The sequence below is a fragment of the Scyliorhinus torazame genome, chromosome 5, assembly GCF_047496885.1.
Source record: "Scyliorhinus torazame isolate Kashiwa2021f chromosome 5, sScyTor2.1, whole genome shotgun sequence".
Lineage (NCBI taxonomy): Eukaryota > Metazoa > Chordata > Chondrichthyes > Carcharhiniformes > Scyliorhinidae > Scyliorhinus > Scyliorhinus torazame.
The window spans coordinates 255,274,099-255,290,446 of NC_092711.1; the positions used below are offsets into that span (position 1 = coordinate 255,274,099).

The window sequence follows — 16,348 nt, forward strand, 5'->3', positions numbered from 1 at the left end:
TTTTTTCCTTTGGACCCACGGCGAAGAATCACTGAAACGACTACACAATGACATTAATAAGTTCCATCCAACCATCAGACTCACCATGGACTACTCTCCAAAATCAGTTGCATTCTTGGACACACTCGTCTCCATCAAGGACGGTCACCTCAGCACTTCGCTTTACCGCAAACCCACGGATAACCTCATGATGCTCCACTTCTCCAGCTTCCACCCTAAACACATTAAAGAAGCCATCCCCTATGGACAAGCGCTCCGTATACACAGGATCTGCTCAGACGAGGAGGAGCGTAACAGACATCTACAGACGTTGAAAGATGCCCTCGTACGAATGGGATATGGCACTCGACTCATCGATCGACAGTTCCAACGCGCCACAGCGAAAAACTGGACCGACCTCCTCAGAAGACAAACATGGGACACAACCGACAGAATACCCTTCGTCGTCCAGTACTTCCCCGGAGCGGAGAACCTACGTCATCTTCTTCACAGCCTTCAACACGTCATTGATGACGATGAACATCTTGCCAAGGTCATCCCCACACCCCCACTACTTGCCTTCAAACAACCGCGCAACCTCAAACGAACCATTGTTTGCAGCAAACTACCCAGTCTTCAGAACAGTGACCACGACACCACACAACCCTGTCATGGTAATCTCTGCAAGACGTGCCAGATCATCGACATGGATACCACTATTACACGTGAGAACACCACCCACCAGGTACGCGGTACATACTCGTGCGACTCGGCCAACGTTGTCAACCTCATACGCTGCAGGAAAGGATGTCCCGAAGCGTGGTACATTGGCGAGACCATGCAGACGCTGCGACAACGAATGAACGGACATCGCGCAACAATCACCAGGCAGGAATGTTCCCTTCCAGGCGGGGAACACTTCAGCAGTCAAGGGCATTCAGCCTCTGATCTCCGGGTAAGCGTTCTCCAAGGCGGCCTTCAGGACCCGCGACATCGCAGAATCGCCGAGCAGAAACTTATAGCCAAGTTCCGCACACATGAGTGCGGCCTCAACCGGGACCTGGGATTCATGTCACATTACATCCATCCCCCACCATCTGGCCTGCGAAATCCTACCAACTGTCCTGGCTTGAGACAATTCACACCTCTTTAAGCTGGGGTTACCCCATCTCTGGATCTGTAAAGATTTAATCACCTGCTAATGCTCGCATTCCTAGCATTGTTTGGCATCTTTGAATTTGTCTATATATGTGTTTCTGGAACAGACCTCTTCATTCACCTGAGGAAGGAGCAGCGCTCCGAAAGCTAGTGACATCGAAACAAACCTGTTGGACTTTAACCTGGTGTTGTAAGACTTCGTACTGAACATATTTTCTGTTAAAGAACATTCAAACCATCCAATTTCCACATCAGTGACATCCTGACAATATAATCTCAGGAGCTGCTATTTAACCACATTATGGGTCAAAGTGCCAAAAGTGAAAAGGGTGATTCATTTAATGGGAAATATAATTAACATATTTCATTCGTTTCTCTCCCAAGTGCTCAACCCATATCGTTTCATAAGAAAATTTATTAACCCTGCCACTCCAACAAACTGTTTGACTTCAGCAAATTAGGTGGATGGCTGCTGTCGCTCATGAGATGCTGGTGATCAATTAACTTCTGGGTGATCGAATTTGTGAGAGACCCATCTCCAGACTGCTGTGCCTAGTTTCTGCAAGGGTGTATTGACCAGCTGAAGTTGGCACCATTCTGGGTATGAGACCAGGAGGGTGGCAAAGCATCTATCATATGCATTTTCTGAGACACGGGTTGTTTTGAGACTGGGACTCATCATTTCCACTGCTCTGTGGATACTACCCCCACCTCCCCCTGACCCCTATCTCCACCACCCCTCCAAAACACAAAGTCCAGCAGCGAATGTATTTTCGAGAAGAAATGCATTACACAAATTCCAATGAGGTTGTTTTTTAATCACCTAATTCAATTTGGCTTAATTAAATTTGATTTACTTGCATGTTTGATCTGAATGATAATCATTAAAGTTTTCTGACTAAAATGTTTACCATTAACTAAACCAACCTTGATTTAATGTCCTTCAGAAAATAAAATCATTCAACTGCAGTTCCTTGTGTGCTTGGAAGTTGCCTGAATTTCCTTTGTACATTGACATGGCAGTTAAAAATTGTGCACCGTTGCCAGCTTAAGTGATAAGGATCTGCTCCTGTTCATACTGATATGGGTCATGATTCAGTCCTGCACATGTCCCTGTTTGACTCGATTAGATAAATTATTACCAAATGGACCTGAGGGAGCAGTGTGGTTGGTAGTTGATCAAGGTCAGACGGGAGGCTGACATATATAATCTAACTCAGCACCCCCCCTAGATAATGCATGTATCTTTTTACAGTCTGTAGATTCCTAATAACTGCTGTTCTTGGCAAGATGCCTTCGTACTTGCCGCTACAAAAACATCTGTTGTTTCTGGCACAAAAATAAGTTTTTCCACGTGAAGATGGTAAGTCATTCTTAATTTCAGACCATTGAACTTGTTCCAGATTAAACCTACATTAGGTGTGAAATTATTTTCCAGAAGCTGCAACATCCCTCGATAGTCTGAATGGGTAGTTTTACTGCTCGCTGACTGTTAAGCGGAATATTACAGCCTGGGTTATGCAGAGTTTCTGGCGTTTTGGTCTTGTTCCACAGTGTCTGACAACAGCTTTGCCACAACTGGAAGCAATTAGCAAAAGGTGGGTTAATTCGGTCTGCACATTTTGATCTCTGAAACCATCCACACATGACTGTCATAAGAAGTCACTGTTGGATCAGGTTTAATTACAAAAAAGAAAATTAAAGCAAAACATTATTACTTTGTAAACCTGTCAGAATTTTCTAAAAGATTTACTTTTACTATAAATGAATAATCCAAATTCTTGTTGGCTCATGTGCTTAATTGGGAACAATTAGATGCCAGAACGGCAAGAAAGCACAGCTCAGGAGGCAACACCAAATGTGAATGACTCAATGCAGGCTTTGATTTTACAAAATGTTAATGAGATATCAACATAGCATTGATTTTCTTGAACATTGTTGCTTTTGCCATTGTCCGCTGGCAGTTTTCTCTAATTTTGCCCCTAAAACGCTGGCACATATGAGTCCCGATTGGTTCTCATTACCTCTATTCATGCATGAAGCGGCACTGTGAGGGTATTTCACCATGTAATCTGGTGCCTGATTGATAGGCAGCGTGAAAACTATGTGCTGCCTGCTTATTTCCATGATTGTGGCATGCAGCCAATCACTGAACGTGCCGCAGTGTGCCTGCACATCTCAATAGGGGGCCAATGTATGTGCAAGACTAGCACCACTTAGCACTAGCCTGCATGGCTAAAAGGTGATGAGTGTTCTGGCTGCAGAAGGTGCTAAAAGTGCCTGGGCAACATTCAGAAGACTTTACAAAGACTCAAAATGGTGCAAGAGATACGGACGTGTGCCCAGGTATTTTGGTGCCGTGTTGTAGTTGCTGGTGCCGAAGTGGCCAGGCTGCTTTGGAGGCAATTGCTGAGAAGTCAGGGGGTTCCAGTGGCTGTTACCAGTCTAGCTGGTTACTAAGGACATGGGTGGATTGCCACAAGAAGTTTAATGAACACATACAGATGGTCAAGGTCAGTGAATGCATCATGACATACCAAATCCTACCAACTTCATGATTAGCTGACCCCCCATGGAAGTGCTGGCTGTCACTGAGGCAGTGGTCAGTAACAGAGCTGAAACAATCAAGGACAACACAATGTCCCTGCCTAATAAACCTTCTCAAACCCCACTCCACACATCTCCTGCAATTTGTTATGATGCGCAAGGCACAGATGGCACAACCATGCATCTCTTGTTTTCCGCTAAACAACGGCCATTGTCTTCACCCCCAAGTTGCCGCTTACGCAGTAATGCTTTCAGATAAGAGTTTCTGCAAGGTCAGCCAGTGGTGTCTGAGGCTGAAGGCCCAGAGGAAGAGCAGACCATTTAGGATTATAGCCTTTCACTTGATCTGACAGCTCAGAGATAAAAGCAAAATACTGCAGATGCTATAAATCTGAAATAAAAACAGAAAATGCTGGATAAACTCAGCAGGTCTGGCAGCATCTGTGGAGAGAAACAGAGCAAAACAAGCAGGTTTCAGTGAACTCAAGTTAAAGTCTGCTGAATGGCATATTTAGCGTGGTGTTTCACAGAGTCCGGAGCGCCAAGAAAGACCCCTCTATTGAACGGCAATTTGCCGTTTTTTTTGGCCTGCCAAAAAAAACGGCAAATTGCCGTTCAATAGCGGGTCTTTCTTGACAAACTGAACTGGCAAACTGAACTGGCCAGTGCAGGAAGACTACTCATGGATTTGGGCGCCATTTTAAAGGCAGCCCTGATCATTCATCCTCCCCGCCCCCCGCCTCTGCGGCACCACCACCCCCACCGCAGCCTCTAGACCCACTCCTCCCCACTTCATCCAACATACCTATTCAGGGGTCCTCGAGCCCCCTCGCCTCACCTCACCTCTAATGAGCAAGGACCTCCCGGGCCCGATCCTGGCACAGGCAACTTGGCACCGTGGCACCGTGGCTCCTTGACACTTCCCACTTGGCATTCTGGAAGTGCCACCTGGGCATCCTGACAGTGCCAGGGAGCCAGGCTGGCAGTGTCAAGGTGCCCACATGCCAGGGGGAGTGTTAGGGTGGCATCTTGCCCTGGCTCCAAACATCCGGGGATCTCAACTCCCCAGCTAAATTCCCCGAGATGCCATCACGACTGGTTCACGACTTGTGAACCAGTACCAAACACCGCCTGGTTGAGGCCTCTCTGGTGAGGCCGGGATTCCAGAGAGGCCTCAACCAGGCGTCCACGGGTGAATTGGGAAAGCGCATATTTAAATGAGCCTAATGGGAATTTAAATATGCACTCCTGAATCTCGTCCAGCGAGAGCGAGATCCAGGTTGCGACGCAACGCAAGATTCCATTAAATCACATGAGACGTTTTGAGCCTCAATCCAGACCTCTCGCAAGATGCAACGATCTTGTCCCGACACCAAGCTAGGGGCATGAGGTCGTTGAATCACACTCAGTTTATCGGATCTAAATGACCTTTCGTAAAACACAATTCTGGCAGCTCTGTAGAAGGGTAATTTAGATCCGAAAAGTTGGGTGCAGTTGAACCAAATGGGAACTAGCGGACGCATTTAGCCATGTGTTTCCCAATGCTCTCAGCGTCAAGTAACACAACGCTATCAAACACAACTCCAGTATGGGGCCTCAGCGGGGAATGCGCAGCCAAGGCCACACTTAGTTCCCTTTCCTGCACTGAGGAGCCCGGCTTGACAAAAATCCTCAGTGCAGGGAGAGATTGGGATACTATTTTCAAATGTGTCCCAATCTCTCGAGCTCCCGACATGACTCCCGAACACTCTTCAAGCCCCAGCTCAATTACAAGAGGGTTTCGGGCCCCTGTACCACCCACACCCATGCAAGGCATCTGGTCCCAGTCCCCGCTGCACAGAAAATGCCACCTTGGCATCTTGGCACTGCCAGTTTGGCACCCTGACAGTGCCCCTGCCATCTGGAAGTGCCATTTGGACACATTGGCAGTGCCAGGCTGGCACCCTTCTCAGAGGGAAAACACCTGGGGATCTCTGATCCCCTGGGAGACCCCCACGAGTGCGGTTCTGTCTGGTCCCCGCTTGTGGGGACCAGTAGTGATCGACGCTCGCCTGAAGTCTCCAAGGTGATGGGGATTGATCCCAAAGCCTTGCTTAACCTTGTTAGCTGCATATTAGATAAACAGATTTGCCAAAAAGTGATCCCGCCCACAATGGGCGGACTTTACATCACAACATCTTGCGAGATCACGTTAGATCTCGTGAGCGTGGCGAGCCAGGTAGATACCAGGAGCCAGGTCTCCCGTCACTTACGGACCACATTGCTCGCGGCGCGCATATTTTCGGCTGCAGCGTGACCGGTGGATCGCATCCGTTAACTCTGTTTCTCTCCACAGATGCTGCCAGACCTGCTGAGTTCAACCAGCATTTTCTGTTTTAGCTCAGAGATTAATTGTGTGTAGCTTAAAAGGGAGAATAGAGGTGGATCTGGACATTGTGAGTCAGCAAGCTGAAGTGGGCTGTCTCTAAGTGACAGGCTCACCTCACAGACAGTTTCTGCTGCAGAGGACTCAGAATAGGTCTTTGATGGTGATGTGTGATAAAAGGCTGATAGGCATGCAGACAGAAATGGTTGGTAAATTGGCAGACCTTCATTGTCAAAAGGCATGTAGGAATCCAACTTCAACATGGTACATGGCTTTATGAGAGTTTACAGCACATCCTTTCCGACACAGAAACAGTAGCCAACATCAGGAGAACACTTGTGGACCCGGCTGTGATGCAGAGACTGATGGTGTACGTCTCACTGCTTCTATTGTAGCATGGATCAGAAGACACTCAACGCCTGAGCACTGCAATGGAAGTTCAGATTGAGGGAATGGGATCTCTGCTTGGCTGTAGATACCAGTGTTACAAGGGGATTTCTGGCTCTTACAGCACTCCAGCAATCTATCCTCCATGGTCTACTCGGACGTTTCTGTTATATTACTCTTTGGAAATATATCATTACTCTTTGCTTCGAAATCCAGAATGGTCTGATGGTGTGATTCTGAAGAAACCACCAATCTTCAACTTAAAGCAAAACTGATTTATTGAATAACGATTGAATAATATTGAGTTCTCACTCCACAGAACTATAACGAGTAATCATGTAATCTATATTAAAATAATAATTTAAACTACTTGTGCTAAACTATGCTGTCTAGTCACTCATGGTTGGAAGAGACCCAAGATCTTTTGAGTTCTCATATTTATAGTGGGATCTAGTGTTGCCCTCTAGTGGTTGTGTACACTGAGATGTAATCATTAACCCTTTACTTGTCTATATATACACATATCATTAAATTCCCTGGGAGAGTGGCAAGAGCTCCGTGGTGCACACTCCTGCCATCCTCTCTGAGGATACCAGCATTCATTCTCCCAATATTACCACTCCATGAAATCTCTTGTTGTTACCTGTCAGCCAGAGAGACCAGGCTGCTATCGACAATGCCAAGGCCATCAAGGCGCAGAGCTGTTCAAGAGCATCATCCCAGGAAAATCTGTAGTCTCTCCCAATTAATGTCTGCAACCTTCTACCAAACCTGCCGTAGCAACTGTGTAACACTGCATAGGAGCAGTGGTATTAGTAAAGCACCTGCAAGGCAGACATTGAGGGAATGCAAAAGGATGTTCAGCTGAGTATTGTATGGAGCATTGGATATTGGATAAAGATGGTTTGGAATGGTAGTTTTCTAGTGTATTCAGGATTGTGGCCAATTGGATGCTGTGCTGGTCAGTAACAGAGAAATGGTTAAGGTACAGAAATAGGAATCCATTCAGGGTACCTGGAGTTAGATAATGCTATCATGATAGCTTGATGGCAAGCTCTGCGGCGTTTCTCATTGTAGTATTGCTCTCCTTGTTGGAGTGCTGGCCACATGTGGTGGAGTTACAAAAGAGAGCCATTAGCTATTTGCACATCAGTTAGGCTTGTCTTGGAGCAGTCACCCATGGTTCAACGTGGAGGCTCGCAAATGGCTGGAGCAATGGACTGATGCATGGCAGACATTCACCAGCATGATTCACAGCATGTTTCAGACATGGTTGCACAGCAACTACACAGTGAGTGGTGCCCCATGTGGTTTTGGACTATCTCCCAGTTGAGATCCAGAGCCTGCAATGTCTCAGACATGCAACCAATGGCTCCCTGAACCATGGAGATCCCACAATCCTTTCACAGTAACATGCCCACTCCTCCTACTTCTCCCTGTTATGACAGTGAAGACCCTGTCCCTACATACTGATCCTTTATGACCTCCCACATTCAGTGATGGATGGTATGTTCTCAACTGCGATATGTTGTCAATGTCACCTGTTCCAACATGGAAGGATCCACTGGCATAAAAATTCATGACCATGGTCACCTTGATATTCATTAATAGCGCTGTTCTCATCCTGCAGTGTGACTGCAGGTCTGGCCCCATGAGATGGTGCAGTTCTGTGACAATCTCCTAGCTGAGGCACAGCATTAACAAATACCCTGTTTCTGCCTAATGTCGAGATACACCAAATATATGGGGCGAGATTGCAGAAAGTCGTCATATCAGTATTCAGGTCCAGCATGTAATTAAAAAGGCAAATGGAATATTAACGCTTACTGCAAAAGGACTGAAGTATAAAAGTAGAGAAGTGTTGTTACAATTGTATAGGGTGTTGGTGAGGCCACATTTGCAGTATTGTGTTCAGTTTTGGTCTCCTTATTTGAAAAAGGATGTGGTGGCATTTGAAGCAGTTCAGAGGAGGTTCATCAGATTCTGGGGCTGAAAGAGTTGACATTTGAGGAGAGATTAAACAGTTTGGGCTTATACTCGCTGGAGGATGAGAGGGGATCTGATCCAAGTATATAAAATACTAAAAGGGATTGAGAAGTAAACGTAGACCCAAAGTTCCCCCTTGTGGGGCAATCTAGAATGAGAGGTCACAGATTTAGGTTGAGAGACGGAAGATTTAGAACTGAGATGGGGAGGAACTACTTCTCACAGAGGGTGGTGAATTTGTGGAACTCGCTGCCCCATAGTGCGGTGGAGATTGAGTCATTAAATAGTATCAAGAAGGAGATAGATATATTTCTGATTTTAAAAATGGGTTAATGGGATATGGAGCAGGTTTCAACCTGGCGAAGCTGCAAGGCAGGACTAAGCAACAAGCGATAAACAGAGCTAAGTAATTCCACAGCCAACATATTGGGTCTGAGCTCAGCAGCGATGCCACATCCATTTGTGTATGGTGGTGGACAATTGAACAACTCACTGTAAGAGCAGGCTTTATAAATATCCCAACCTCAATAATGGAGAAGCCCAGAACATTAGTGCAAAACACAAGGCAGAAGCATTGGCAACAATCTTCAGCCAGAAGTGTCAAGTGGATGATCCATCTTGGCCTCCTCTGGAAGTCGCCAGCATCACAGATGCCAACCTTCATCCAATTTGCTTCACTTCTCGTGATATCAAGGAATTGCTGAAGGGACTGGTTATTGCAAAGGTTATGAGCCTTGTTTAAGGTACAAGGGGCAAAGTTTAGAGGAGATGTGCGAGGGAAGCTTTTACACAGAGGGTAATGGGTGCCTGGAACTTGCTGCCAGAGGAGGTGGTGGAAACAGGTACAATCGTGACGTTTAAGGGGCATCTTGACAAATACATGAATTGGATGGGAATAGAGGGATATGGACCCCAGAAGTGTAGAATGTTTTAGGTTAGACGGACAGCATGGTCGGCACAGGCTTGGAGGGCCGAAGTGCCTGTTCATTTACTTTTCTTTATTCATGTACTTTTCCTTGTTCTTTGTTCTAAACATAAATGAGGTTTGCAGAACTGGGGTTACGGTATAAAAGCAAATTACTGTGGATGCTGGAATCTGAAACAAAAGAAGAAATGCTGGAAAATCTCAGCAGGTCTGGCAGCATCTGTAGGGAGAGAAAAGAGCTAACGTTTCGAGTCCAATGACTCTTTGTCAAGAGGTTGTTACTCCACTGACTGGGATACAGTACAGTGTGAAGTGCACAGCCCTAGTTCCTATTCATACTTAGTGCTTAGCCAGGCTCCATGCCACAGCGGAGCTTTGCAATTTCCACCTTAAGGGCAGAATGCACTCGCAATATGGAATCAAAATGTTGCAAAACTGTCACTAAGTGTTAAATAAACTATCTGTGACCCATTGTAGGGGGTCTTGTTACATAGTGGGTGGTGCCGCTGCCTCTGAGCCAGAAACTCTGGGTTTGAGTCCCACAGGACCCGATGGTCAAAGAAGCTGTGTTCATAATGCAACCAAACAGGTTCTGTATCAACCTGCAAAATCCTTTCAATACACTCCAATGGCATGCGGTAAGAGCAAGAGAGATTCTTCTGGTCAGCCATGTTTTATGTGGAGTGGCGCCCCCTCAAACTCTCAAGTCCTTCTGGCAACAGGCCAGTGAACTGTTCCAGAAAAAAACTTGCTATGGGTAGAGATTAAAGTCTGCCTTATGCACCACTAAGTGTGGAAAAGGAAACTATATTATACTCCATACCGGTAGCATACCTGTAGCTGGCAGGATCATAAGAAGGAGGCATGGGTTTCCCAGCGGTGAAGGGTGCATTCAACGGGAAATCCTATTGACAATAGCGGGACTAGAAGATCCTGTTGCCAGCCAATGGTGGGGCTGCTTCCCGCTGCCGCGAAACACTCAGTGAGTTGCGTGGTAAATCCTGCCCATAGACTTGCTGCTTTTTCCCCAGGGTGAAAACTAGTTATTTTTATTCCTGGTCCAGGAATTCCGAGTATCTGTCAAGGAAATTAAAACAAAGACAATACTGGGGACAACATACATATCACAACATCTGCAATACTACTCAGAAAATGCTAATGCGATGACAGCGTGTACCTGGTTAATTTTCTAAATCAAAGCTTAGTATTTGATCTTCTGGCTGAAAACCTCAACTCCTCGAGAGCCATCTGATAGGAAGTTATATTAAAACAGAAAGAATACAGCATGAAGTCTGTTAAGGCCTCAAGTTTGATAACTTGTTTGCATTCACTCACGTTAGCACAGAACAGGGAAAGGGGACCCCCAGAAGAAACTGTGCTCTACTTACATCTACTTCCTTTATCTCTCTGCCTGTCAAAGATCTGGATTATATCCCTTCTCAATTTCCTCATGTTCCCCCATGGAAGCAAGTGTCTGGTTCTCATCATAGCCTAACAGCCCTGAAACCACCTTTTCCATTCTTTTCTGTACCTTATCCAATGCATATTCTGCTTTTAAAGGTGGAGTGTCTAAAATGTGTAACCAACATTTCCAATGCCACTACTACTGATTTATACAAGTTTACAATAATCAGTTATAATTTAAAGTGAAATACCATCATTGTTATGCTTGATTTGTTAGCAGATCACATTGAGCAGAATTTTTGGTAGTCAATAGGATTCATTTGCTTCTAAATTTATCTAATTTCAGAACTTTCCAACAGAAAGTCCAATTGTTTCCCCTTTCTGGTTAATGGCCCCACTTAAAATGATTTTGATTATTGTTAATCCAAAATAAATGTGCATGAATCCAAATAATTCAGAACTCTCATTACTCACCTTAGCTCTCTCTCTTTACACATCCACACTCAGGGAAAACTTTTTTTTAAACAAAAATATACTTTATTTGTAAAATATCTGGAAGAGCATTACAAACATTTCAAAGCGGCCATCACACAAAGTGCAATAATATTCAGGTTTTCCAAATACATCACGTTGTCCTCTGAGACGCTTCAACACAGTCAAAGGAACGTTGCAAACGTTTCAAAATTGTCATTCTAAATCGTACAAGGGTACTTAAATTCTCTACACATATCAAGTTGCACTCTGAGGTGCTTCAATAAAATTGTGATAAGTGTAATATTCACTGTATATTCACTCAATGTAAGCCATACAGCCCAAGAGAGTTCTATACAATTTCAAGCCCCTCAGTTCCCCCAATGTGCCTTTGCGATGGTTGCCCCGAGCTTCAATGCATCCCTCAGCACGTAGTCCTGGGCTTTGGATTGTGCCAATTTGCAACACATGATTGGGGCCAACTCTCACTGGAAGACCAAGAAGCTTCTGGCAGACTAAAGAGTGTCTTTCATTGAGTTGATGATCCTCCAGAAACAACGGTTGTTTGTCTCAGTGTCCCCCCCTGGGAACAGCCCATAGAGCACAGACTCCAGCATCATGGAGTTACTTGGGTGATGTTGGACACGCTTTTTCCCCCTTTATCTGCAGGTCGCGTCCCTTCAAACGTGGTATATTTTTGATCTCCAGATGAAGCGGAAAACAGCACGGGTGATTTCCACAGCAGAGGAGTGAGGAATGGGCCAGACCTGCACCAAGTACAGCAACATAAATGAAGTCCCATGGGGCTTCATGGGTATGAGGGGAGACTTGCAGGGGATCGGTGTGGGTCTGTATAATAGTTACTCAGGAGGAACAAGTGGTTTCAATTCTTCCTACTGTTTCTGGGTAACTATTGATGTAACACAGTCAGAACCGTCCAAAGTTTGTGGTTTAGATCACAATTTTGGATGGTTTCAGTGTAAGGAAATTGTCCATGGGAAATTTGCATGTCCCAGGTCATTTATTGCTTTACCTGGGAGTATCCAGGGGGGCGGGGGGCCGGGGGGGGGGGTGGGGGTGGGGGGGCGTTTGCAGGGGGGGTTGTGTTCTCCGGTACATCTTTCGGGTACCCCAGACACACTGCCCTGGAACTTGGGTATTACACCCAATACTGGTGCTGATAAAAGCGACACATTACAGTGAAGGAACTTAATAGCTTTTCAAAATTCAACCAAAAAGCAGCAAACAATATGTGTGTGTGTGTGCAGGTGTGAGAAGATACATTTTCTGCATTTAGAATTTACTGTGTGTAGAGTTTAAGAAGCCATCACTTGATGGTTGGCTACAAAATTGTTTATAGTTTCATTGTGGTCGGCACTTGACTAAGTGCTGACTTTATAATCCTGTAAACTAACTTTCAGTGAGAGATGGACCAAAATCTCAGAGCTTCGAGGGGACCTTTCTGGTCAGATTAATTAGACAATTGACCAGTTTATCCTAACTTTGCAATGTAATAAAAAGTGGTCCCATTTTAAACAGACTATACTTCCAAAATCTGTGATATGCACCAAATATTAACTTCTTCCTTGTGGTTAAATACTCCTTGTGTCCCTTTGTCAGCATTCATGAAAGTCCCTCAGGTTCTAACACCGATTCGCTGAAGGCAGTGTCAGGAAAACAAAGGTAGTGTGGTAAATATTAGAAATCAGGGGGGTCATTCTCCGACATACCGGCGGGAATCGGGCTGCGCCAGTTGGCGGGCCCCCCCGCTCGATTCTCCGGTCCGGATGGGCCGAAGTCCCACCGATAAATTGCCTGTCCCGCCGGCGTAAATTAGAGTACCTATTTACCGGCGGGACAAGGCGGCGTGGGCGGGCTCCGGGGTGCTGGGGGGGGAGCGGGGCGATCTGACCCCGGGGGGGGTGCCCCACGGTGGCCTGGCCCGTGATCGGGGCCCACCGATCCGCGGGTGGGCCTGTGCCGTGGGGGCACTCTTTCCCTTCCGCCTCCGCCACGGTCTCCACCATGGCGGAGGCGGAAGAGACTCTCCCCACTGCGCATGCGCGGGAAACTTTCAGCGGCCGCTGACGCTCCCGCGCATGCGCCGCCCCGACATGTCATTTCCACGGCAGCTGGCGGGGCAACAAAGGCCGTTTCCGCCAGCTGGCGGGGCGGAAATCCCTCCGGCGCCAGCCTAGCCCATCAATGTTGGGGCTTGGCCCCCAAAGATGTGGAGCATTCCGCACCTTTGGGGCGGTGCGATGCCCGTCTGATTGGCGGCATTTTGGGCGCCAGTCGGCAGACATCGCGCCGTTTGGGGAGAATTTCGCCCCAGGTATAGTTTTAAGTGGGTTTAATTTAGTGTTTCTGTGTAAGGAAGGATAAACCTATAATTAAATTCATGCTGGACAAAGGTGTTAGTATGTGTGGATTTGTTCAGTTTCAATTGCGATTCTATTGTGCTTAGAGAGGGTTATGGCGTGAAAAGTAAACAAGCTGTGACAGAAGCATAAAGTCATTGCTTATCAACTGGGGGCACATTTATGGTAGGAATGCTTGTTGAATTTAGCTTTTAGCTGGATATATTGCACTTGGAGGTAGGAAGCTATGCCAGAAGAAAAGCTAGACAGGAGCTGCAAAAAGACAGATTTCCCAAAGAACCAGATAAAGTCCTGCTAACCAGGGAATTGGGACAGAAAGTATTCTTTGAGAAAGACTGAATTTAAGGGAGCAGAGACCAACAAGTTGAACGAGGTACTGTTCAGGAGAATTCAAAGAAAAGCAGGTAAAGTGTTCTAAGTTAAAGAGACAGCTGCAGTGACCAGGGGCGGGATTCTCCCCTACCCGGCGGGGCGGGGGGGTTCCGGCGTAATGAAGTGACGGGGACCACTCCAGCGTCAGGCCGCCCCAAAGGTGCGGAGGTCTCCACACCTTTAGGGGCCAAGCCCTCACCTTGAGGGGCTAGGCCTGCGCCAAAGTGGTTTCCGCTCCGCCGGCTGGCAGGAAAGGCCTTTGGCGCCACGCCAGCCGGTGCCGAAAGGTCTTCACCGGGCGACACATGCGCGGGAGCGTCAATGGCTGCTGACGTCATCCCCGCGCATGCACAGGGGAGGGTATCTCTTCCACCTCCGCCATAGTGAAGACCATGGCAAAGGCGGAAGAAAAAGAGTGCCATCACGGCACAGGCCCGCCCACGGATTGGTGGGCCCCAATCGCGGGCCAGGCCACCGTGGGGGTACCCCCCAGGGCCAGGTCGCCCCAGGACCCCGGAGCCCGCCCACGCCGCCTTGTCCCGCCGGTAAGAAAGGTGGTTTAATCCACGCCGGCGGGACAGGCATTCCAGCAGCCGGACTTTGGCCCATCCGGGCCGGAGAATCGCTGGGGGGGGGGGGGGGGGGGCCCGCCAACTGGCGTGGCGCGATTCCCGCCCCCGCCAAATCTCAGGTGCCGGAGAATTCGGCAACCGGCGGGGGCGGGATTCACGCCAGCCCCCGGCGATTCTCTGACCCGGCGGGGGGTCGGAGAATCTCGCCCCAGAAGTAAATCAAAAGTTTGGTGCCATCTTCACACAGTCTGGGAATTGATAGTTAAAACAAGTGTGTAGCAGTCCAGACAAAAGAAATGCTGAAGGGAGAGGTGTCAAACTTGGAGGCAAATCGTTGATGGAAGCAGCTAATAGATAGTATTGTTCAAAAGAAGATTTGAAAGTGTGTCTTTTTGAAAACAAAATTTGAAATCACTCAGGTTGAAGCCGGAGTTCAGTGGGACAAGTTGGCTCATGGTATAAGAATCATCTTGGGGGGATTTTGGGGATAAATCTACAGAAATTCACTCCGGTTCAGAGTGGAGTGTGTCTGACCACAGCCAGCCTGGGACTGTGTATTACTGAGATGTGTGTAGCTTAAGATATACCTTGTAATCTGTGTCAACTTTAAAATCTGTGTGCATTTGTGAAGCTAAGAGGGGAGTAAAGGAATATTGTATTATAAGCAAACTTGTCGTGTTTAATAAATGTTTTCTTCTTGGTGTCAAAACTAATTAGCATTCTTGTTACTCATGTGATGGCTTCAATAGTGCCAATTGTGGCTAATCTTTCCCTTTTGTTTAATACCATCCAACTCCTAAAATGCAGTTCAGAGATTTCTGAAGGCTAGTTTGGAATGGACGATGGTATCATGAATGTTAAGAGTATTCAGGGGTGCTCCTTTTCGGTGCCAGGGATCCTACTGCACTTCAGCACATCATTGTCATGCTGATAATGATCCTCCTCCTCCACAGATATGGCTTATTTTTTTTCTCCTCACCTTCAGAATGTGTTGGTTTATGCTGGGACTGGATTGTTTACACATAGCCAAACCAACATGATGAAATAATTCCCTTTCAGTCCTTTGATGGTTATACATAAGAACGTACTCTCTTTATAATTCTCATCCTAACCAGTCTCCCTGATTAAACAGTCATAAATACAGACTAGTAAACAAACCATAAATCTAGATGTATAAGTAGTAAACATTGGAAATATTCAGCATGTCAGGCAGCACCTGTGGTGAGAGAAACGGAGGGTGGAATTCTCCCATCCCACTGACAGGCAGGAGTAGAGAATCCAACGGGAATCAAAAAGTCGGAAACCGGCCAGCGGTAAAATCATGGGGCAGTTCTCCCAATGATAGGTTCATAGCGGGTTTCTGGTGGCATGAACACCATTTGGATCTCATGAATGCTGATTAAAACAGCTGCTCACTGGCATCCCATCACTCTTGCGTCATGCCTGCGGGAAGTTATATCGGTCCAAACCCCGACTGATAAAGAGTGTTGTGCACCAGTTTGCAAGAGATTACGCAATGAGTGCAACAAAGCTTACCTGTCATAGTACAGGCTAATTGAGGGCACGCGGACAGTGAGGGTGTGTGGGTCAAAGTCCGTCAAGTAGGCCCACCATTTCGACACAGGTATGAAAGCTCTGCCAGAAGAAAAGTAAGAACGGTTCTGGGAAGTGCACGGTGAAGTTTAGGAGGACTGCTAAGCTGTGCTCTGGGACTAGTTCTTGGGACACTTACTCACATGCTGGTGCTGTTACAGTGGGCTGGGTCCAGGTCAATTCCACAGGGCACAGATTTTGCTGCGGA

General features: G+C 46.8%; 1 long non-coding RNA gene across 1 annotated transcript in view; it reads left to right on the forward strand.

Annotated features, from left to right (window-relative positions):
* Positions 1–2,391: 2,391 nt before the first annotated feature.
* LOC140421057 (uncharacterized) overlaps positions 2,392–16,348 on the forward strand; it is a 129,980-nt gene continuing 116,023 nt past the window's right edge. The window contains exon 1 of the long non-coding RNA XR_011946656.1: positions 2,392–2,500. This is a non-coding gene — a long non-coding RNA (uncharacterized lncRNA). The remainder of the gene's footprint in view (positions 2,501–16,348) is intronic.